At 36.1% G+C, this 7554-nt stretch overlaps 1 long non-coding RNA gene across 1 annotated transcript; it reads right to left on the bottom strand.

The window, feature by feature from the left end:
* Window positions 1-2158: 2158 nt before the first annotated feature.
* LOC146753931 (uncharacterized) lies at window positions 2159-6155 on the bottom strand. The gene is made up of 5 exons (XR_014939193.1): window positions 6056-6155; window positions 4691-4792; window positions 3858-3925; window positions 3215-3276; window positions 2159-2858 (listed from the first exon to the last, which is right to left on the bottom strand). It is a non-coding gene; the product is annotated as an uncharacterized LOC146753931 (long non-coding RNA).
* Window positions 6156-7554: the final 1399 nt, after the last annotated feature.

Raw genomic sequence — 7554 nt, 5'->3', positions numbered from 1 at the left:
GTTTACATATTTATTAATTGGAAATAGTCTTTACACTACAAACTTTGTCATTTCTTTCTGGCAAATATATTCTAGACTTCTGCATTTCATTGTCATTTGTAGATGCGTGTACATATTATTGATGAGACTGTTCAGCCTACAAACAGTTTAAATTGTTGTTCAAGAGAATTTAGCTTGCATAGATTTGAATAGGAACTATTTGTGCATTCTCTGGATCTCACACTGTTAAGATTTTTCCTTTTCACAGAGATGAGCCATTGGTAATACAATGTAAGTGCAATCCCATTTATTTCACTTTGATCTAGCAGGGATGAATTTGGACCCAGCTGCTTAATAATTATGAGTTTAAAAGAAGTAATTTGCCAGTAACTACCAAATTAGTTCCATTTTGGATCTCAGGAGTCATTCTTTCAGAATGATTTTCAGTGAGTAAATAATTTAAACTGGAACTATCCTCCTTTCACAAAACAAATATGCTAGAGTGTCTTGCACCATCTAGGCCACAGATTCCATAAAATGAGTTATGAGTATTGTCCACCAGTTGTGCTCTTTTTGTGGATGTTTGAGCAGATGACAGCAATAAAATATGCAATTTTTCTTTTTTTTTCCCCCTCCCCCGACAGATTTTCCCTCATATTTGTAGTGTTTTTAAATGCTCAGGTAAAGGAGGAGATGAGTACATAAGGATGGGTGTAGAGTACCTTTGAAAACACAGTATTATTGAAAACAACAAAATTACCATGCTGGAATATTTTTTTTTTACTGTCAGAAAGTGTAATATGACAAAATGTTAGCAAATAAAAACGCAGTTCATAAAGACTGTATATTAGGAATATACTCTGCTCCTTCAGTTTACCCCAGAGTCCACTGAGACTTGCATTGGTAAAATTTCATGTTAAATCCTTTCTGAATGAGGACCTAACCCTCATATTTGCACAACAAAGGTAAGGGCTATCAGAACACTTGTATATAATCTTCCAATACTACAAAAGAGTCTTGTTTTTTAAAAATTACCAAGCGCTCAGGTCATAAAAACCAAGGCCATTCAAGCCATGTTCAGATGGTCAGACAAGCAATTTGGAGGATTGTTTGCACTTCTAAAGATGCTTTTACTACACAGGTAGTAGGTCTATCTAGAAGACAGTGAAGCATTTCTTCAAGGAGAGGAAAACCTATATTCAGAGACAAAGATTGGGAGAAAATCATCCACCACATAAAGCACCTAAAAAAATGCTGATAGATATAATCTCATTTGTTTATGCTTCCCAAAGCTAAAAAATGTCTTTTATTTATTTATTTATTTGCCAGAATTACTGGAAATTTTGTTTTACTGCAAAGTAAAATACTGACTTATTTCACCAAAACATCTTTAGAGAAACAATGTATGAAACAATTTTTTCTCACTCCAGATGATTACCATGAGTACTAACTAGTGTTTAGAAACGACCCTGAAGAAAGCAGGAATGTAATCTGGGGTCTCTGATTTACCCTGAATATCGAGAACCTTATTTGAATTCATTGAATTGTAACATCTTTGTCCCCATTACTTGGAAAAAAATCCTTTAGGATAATCTGTAACAGAAAATGATGTAGCCAGGAGTGTGAAGGGGTGCAGTAATGTGGAGATGTACAACACTGTCGAGAACTAGATTGTAAAAAACCATGCTTCTGAAATATGGATTTCTTACATATTTTCAGGTGGGTTGAATAGAGAGAGCAAAAAAAAAGGCAAAGTTACTAATAGACTCTTCACTGCCTGAATGGGGAAAGAAAATATTCATCATGCCTTAAGGCTGAAAAATAAAGTATCTTTCCTCATGACAAGGAGTGAAGAGAAATTGATGATTTTAGCATCCTGCTGTGTGCAGCAAGGAACCAGGTAAGGTAATACATTTTTTTAATAGACAAAAACACATGTGAAGGCAGCTAACACAGCTGTAGTGAGAGCACTTTTGAAAGATATTCATTCAAAGATAACCAACATTTCCATTCCTTTTTGCTGGAAAAACTTTTTCACAAAATTAGAACAGAATGACAGAATCACCAGGGTTGGAAGAGATCTCCAAGATCACCCAGTCAAACTGTTCAGCTGTCACCAATATTTCCCACTAAAGTATGTCCCCCAGTACAACGTCAAAACATTCCTCAAACACATCTGTATTGTAAGCCATGCTTTTCTTCAGCACATTTATTTTGAACTTATTGCTGTACTGATGTTATAACCAAGAGTCCTAAAGAAAAATAAGAACAAGCTGAAAAACAGTTATTAAGAGAACTTGGAACTGAAAAGCAAATTCCTCCTGGAGCACTTAAGGAAGAGTCTAGTTTATTCAAATCACATTCCCATGAGTGTAAATGGAAAACTACAACAACACAGTAACAAAAACTGTTATACAAGTTTTTGTTTGTAATAATATATATAGCATTACTAAGGACTGTCTTTAGCTACACGCATCTGTACTTGCCACCAGAACATTTTACCAGGAAGGCTGACTTCTTAAATTATACCAAGTAAAGATCTGTTTATCCCAGAAGCTGTCATTAGTTAATGTATGATGTCCCTACAGTTCAAGTCTAACTGCAAAATTATACACTGCAAAGATTTATTCTTGCATGCCTTCTTCATCCTAATTCTTTTATGTCGTTTTCCTTCTCATCAGGACAAATCTGCAGATCAGAACTGCACTTCCAGTACTGAAGGTAACCCTAGAGACAGATTGTGCTTTTAGAGAAACAAGGAATATATCCACGGAAATCAGTTCTTAATTCCATACTTCCAACAGAGTAAATGAAAGCATGCTTGCTCCAGAATCCCATTATCCTTTTTCTTGTAACGTTGGAGTCACATTAGCAAAGATCTGATGGAGATGAAAAGAGAGTTTGGGTGATCAATGAAATAAGCAAACCACATAATGCATAAAGACATCTTTACAGTCATTTTAAATTAATGAAAGAAGATATCAGCTTGGATATAAAGAAAATCATTATTCTTAGCTAATAATGTTCTCCTTCCCCAAACTTCAGTACATGTGGATGCTGTCTGTGAAGTTGGATTCTAATTTATTCTTCTGGCCAGCATCTCATCTCAGTTTATCAGAGGCATCAGTCTTCATAATTGTGTTTTGTGCAATGTCAGAGTCCTCCAGCCAGCACCCCCATAGCAGTATTGAATTTTTTCCTTAGAGTAGCATTTGAAAAAAATTATTTTGCTTACCCTCTTAGGGATGCCATTTACAGATAAGCTGTGTTTGATTGGAGCAGAAGCAGGACTGCACTCTTAACAAATAAATGAAGAAGAAACATTTTAATTTCCCACTTAATGTACATAGCTGTAGTTAAAACTGTTTTTTCTATTTGTATCATCTTTCTAAGGTGGTACAGGGCATCTAGCAAACTTTGCTACTGTGATAAATTTTGTGTAAGAAATCTGCAGAGTATTTTCCATGCACCCCAGATTCTCTTCATGTTCTTCTTCCCTCTTCACTAAGACGTGTTTTTTTGGAAATCACAAACACTTCTTTTTGATAAATAAAGCTATTGGTTTTTTTATACATTTCTTCCAGTGTTAAGATCTTTATAAATCTTACTTTAAATAAAGGACAGACTAACATTCTCCTATGCAAATACTATACTTGTTTGAATTAATAATTTAGAGCTGACTTTGAGTTGACCCCATACTTTATCCCTCAGCAGGGATCTATGAAGGGATATTTATAATACCTGTGGACATCTTGCATTACACCTGTGGGAGCTTTCATCATCAGCAGATGAAAAGCAGAAACATGGACAGACTAAAACATGGCAGATATATGCAAAAGACAGATTGAACTTGATTTATTTAGCAGTCTATTACTTACTATAGCCTTTCTTGGTGTCTCTCTTGGGTACATGAAATGGCATTACTTCCTGTATCAGTAAAACAAAACTGGAAAAAAAAAAAAAAAGAGAGAGAGAGAGAGAAAAAAAAAAATAAAATGGAATACACGTAATAAAGAACCACATGAAAAAAATAAGCTTAAATCACAAATGTTATTTCCTGGATCCTAAATACAATATATTTTCACATAAACCTTCAACAGTTTCTATCGTTGTTGATTACTGAGTGAAACAATACAGCAAATTCTTGCTCTTACTTGCTGTTTCCATTTTAGAGCACCCTATTGAGTGCTTGGCACTTCACAGGAATACAGAAGGGAAAAGGGAGCTCTCTGTTGTGAACAGTGTGTGGACTCTGCAGTGAAGAGAAACATAATGCAGAGACCTGAGTTGTAGACATAACTACAAGAACATCCACATGAGCAGCACATTCTCCATCTCAACCCTCCAAAAAATATTTATTATTGACTTTTGCTCTGCACAAGTTTTCCAGCTTCCTGGTGATGTAGAAATCAACCCACCAAGAAGTCAGTCCATTCTGTGTCCAAGATTACAAAAGTAAATCAGTATGAACAGGAGGAAAGTATTCAGTTGTTTCAATAAAGAATTATTTTCCCCCTAACATGCAGTAGAATCAGAGAGATTGCATGGAATTGACATGACTAGTAGGGACAAACTCTGTTTAGAAATGCAGAGATGGAAAAGAGAGGTCGAGAAAATGTACAGACAATAGATTATTAATCTATTTGCTCTTTGAAAAAGAAAGAAAGATTTGCTTTTAGGCAGCTACTATTAAAAACTGAGGTTCCCATACAATGATGAGGGCAGAAGTTCAGCAGTGAAATGGCTCCTACTTATCTTCTTCTCAGCATACTGGATTCGTCCTCTTGTATGGCCAGAGGTTGCTATGCAACACCTGAGGAGAAAATACTTCCTTGTAAGCATCAGTCCCTCTTTGTAACTGGAAGGAAATGTGTCTGGGTTCTCTTCCAAGACAGTCAGATTTTTCTTCACATATATGATAATGAGAGATCATATCTGGGACAGGCTCTATAAGTCACCTGAAAGGGTTAGAAATCATTGCATAAAAGAAGGGAAGACTGCTTCTCCTTATTTCCATTACCTAGTCTTAACCAGATGGAAACAATATATAAGACATTAGGGGACATTATATAATAAAGCAAAGATTAGAGGTAATCTGGTAAAACTTTCATCTATTACTTTAATTACCTCTAACTTTGTTACTCAGATCATGGCTTTTTTGGAATGTTTCAGATACTCCGGTTTTTCGAAAAGAGAGCAGAAATGTGTGCCACAGCAACAAACTCCCTTAAGTACCTATGACCCATCCTCCATCCACACCTTTACCTTTTGGGGTTTACGAAAGCACTTGGGTGACTGGGTCAGCTCAGGTGATTGGGATCAGAGCACACTGCAGAGATACACATAATCATGACCTAAAGCCACCAAGCCACAAACACACTGTCTCCTACTTGCATAGGCAGGATTAAATGCCAGTGCTTTAGAGGGGAAAATGTCCATATTCTCCATCATTCAGAATTTGCACCATCCCCATCTTCAGAAAGTGTTGATAAAATAGGAAAATTGCATTTTTTCCTAAACAATAGAGATATACTGGTAGGACACAGCACAGACATTGTTAGGACCAAATAATCATATAGCACTACACAGTGCTACCACGACTGTAAAAAAGGCTGCTGTAAAGGCTGCTCCTTTATACACTTCCTATGAGTTTATAATCTATGGCTCCCTACATTGTTAGTTAAGATGCTGAATGGTCACTTGCAGTACTGCTGAAATGCTGTATGACTAATTTTAGTATGTTTTCTTGACCTAGATCATGTATAATTCAGCACACTAACTTGGGGGGGAAAAAAAGAAAAAAAAAAAAAAAAGGAGAAAAGTCAAATGTCCATTTCACTTTCTCATTAGGGAAGAAAAAACTTCTGGTCCTTTGATTGTTTTGGAAATATCACCTCGAGTTCTGTTTTAACAATTCAGAAGTATTTTAAAATAGAAATTACCTAATACTGACCAAATCATGAGAGGCTAAGTGAATAAAGTCAGTCTACAGTCTATAGTTTAAAACTGAACAGAAACTTTGTTATTTTCTTGGGAACAAAACCTACCTACTGTCAAACACAAAAAGGCAACCCACCTTTGAGAACCACATCACAATCTTGCACTGCATCAGCCCTGCAAGCTCCATCCACTCAGGAACCAAGGGACAGCTGTAGTGACCAGCCTGGTGAAGGACAAATAAAATTTCCATGACTCTGGGAGGAGAGCTAGATCTCCAACTGATACTCATAGGGAGGACACATAACCTCAGATTGACCTTGCTTATTGGTATGAATCACTGAGTGTCAGGCACAGGAGGAGAACCAGGAAATGAAGCCAAAAATTTCTTGAGTTCTTGGCAAGAATTAAAAAGTGGAGAAAAACATAAGTATTTTTTTCTTCATACTATAGAATCTGCATCTGCAAGATTATTTTGAAAAAGCAATTTTTCAAGGAGAAATGCATACAGAAGATACAAACAAAAACACATTTTCTTGCTTGTTATTAATAGAAATGGCTAAGTGATTGTCCCAGGGTACACTTAGCCAATTATTCCCCCACTGCTTCTTGCTGTTTAATTTCTACTACATCTATTATATTTTTCTATAAAAGTCTTGTAAATTGATCATGATAATAAATTGCATCTTTCTTTTGTGTTTAGGGAAGACTTTCCCTTACAGGGCAGATTTAGAAGCATGAGCGAGGAGAGTAAGAAATTTTCTTAATTCACATAAAAACCTTTCTGGAAGTTATGTTGCAAAAGTAATGTCAATTAATGTTAAGGGAATTAAAAAAATGGAAAATTCCATTCAGACTCCTCTTCTTTAGCAATACAGCAGAGATGCTATTTTAGCTCTACTGGAAGGAGAACCTGGAATGTTAATGTTACAAAACAAAGAATATACCAAACTCACTGATAAAATACATATGTACTCCTCATTAAAAGAATAGTAAAAGATTACCTATGAGCAGTATAGACCAGGCAATACAAGTCCTTTTTTTCATTATTTAGTACATCTACAGCATGGGTACATTTCACCAAGGAGATTATGTACTTTGACCACACTACTTCTCTTGCTGCACCTAAAAATATCCTCAGGGTCAAACAATGACACATTGCACCTTTATAGTATAAAAAATTTAACATAGAAGAAATGGCAAGTAGTTATGCATAACAAACTCCTTCTCTCAGCCTCCCTCTCGAGCAGTTCTTTGACTGGCGCATCCTATGATACTCCTTCTCTCCACCTGCCTTCAGATGGATGTCACTGTCCCCAGTTCAGTGCTCAGCAAACTCTGAATGAAGCAAATCCAACCAAGCCACTTTAGCCCATGTTTGGTTGCTAGCTAAATTCCTACTGCAAATGGGCAAATATTTGAGCTAAATCATGTTAATGTCTACAGTGCCTTTTACCAAGACACAGAGTAAAAGTCACTTTGTGAAAAGCTTTCTCAAAAGGAGCAAGCAGAAGAATGTTTCCATTCTGGTAGAGTTAAATGACTGTCTACCTACAGAAACTATTGCACTAGTAGGCAAGCAAAGGCTTTTTTTCCTGGTGAGTGAGGTCTGGGTGTGGGAAGAAGATGGGAATGAAC

Source organism: Coturnix japonica, chromosome Z, assembly GCF_054131305.1.
Source record: "Coturnix japonica strain WE chromosome Z, WE-NBRP24, whole genome shotgun sequence".
NCBI lineage: Eukaryota > Metazoa > Chordata > Aves > Galliformes > Phasianidae > Coturnix > Coturnix japonica.
The sequence above is the reverse complement of the archived record's forward strand: the minus strand, read 5'-3'. Positions and strand labels throughout refer to the sequence as shown.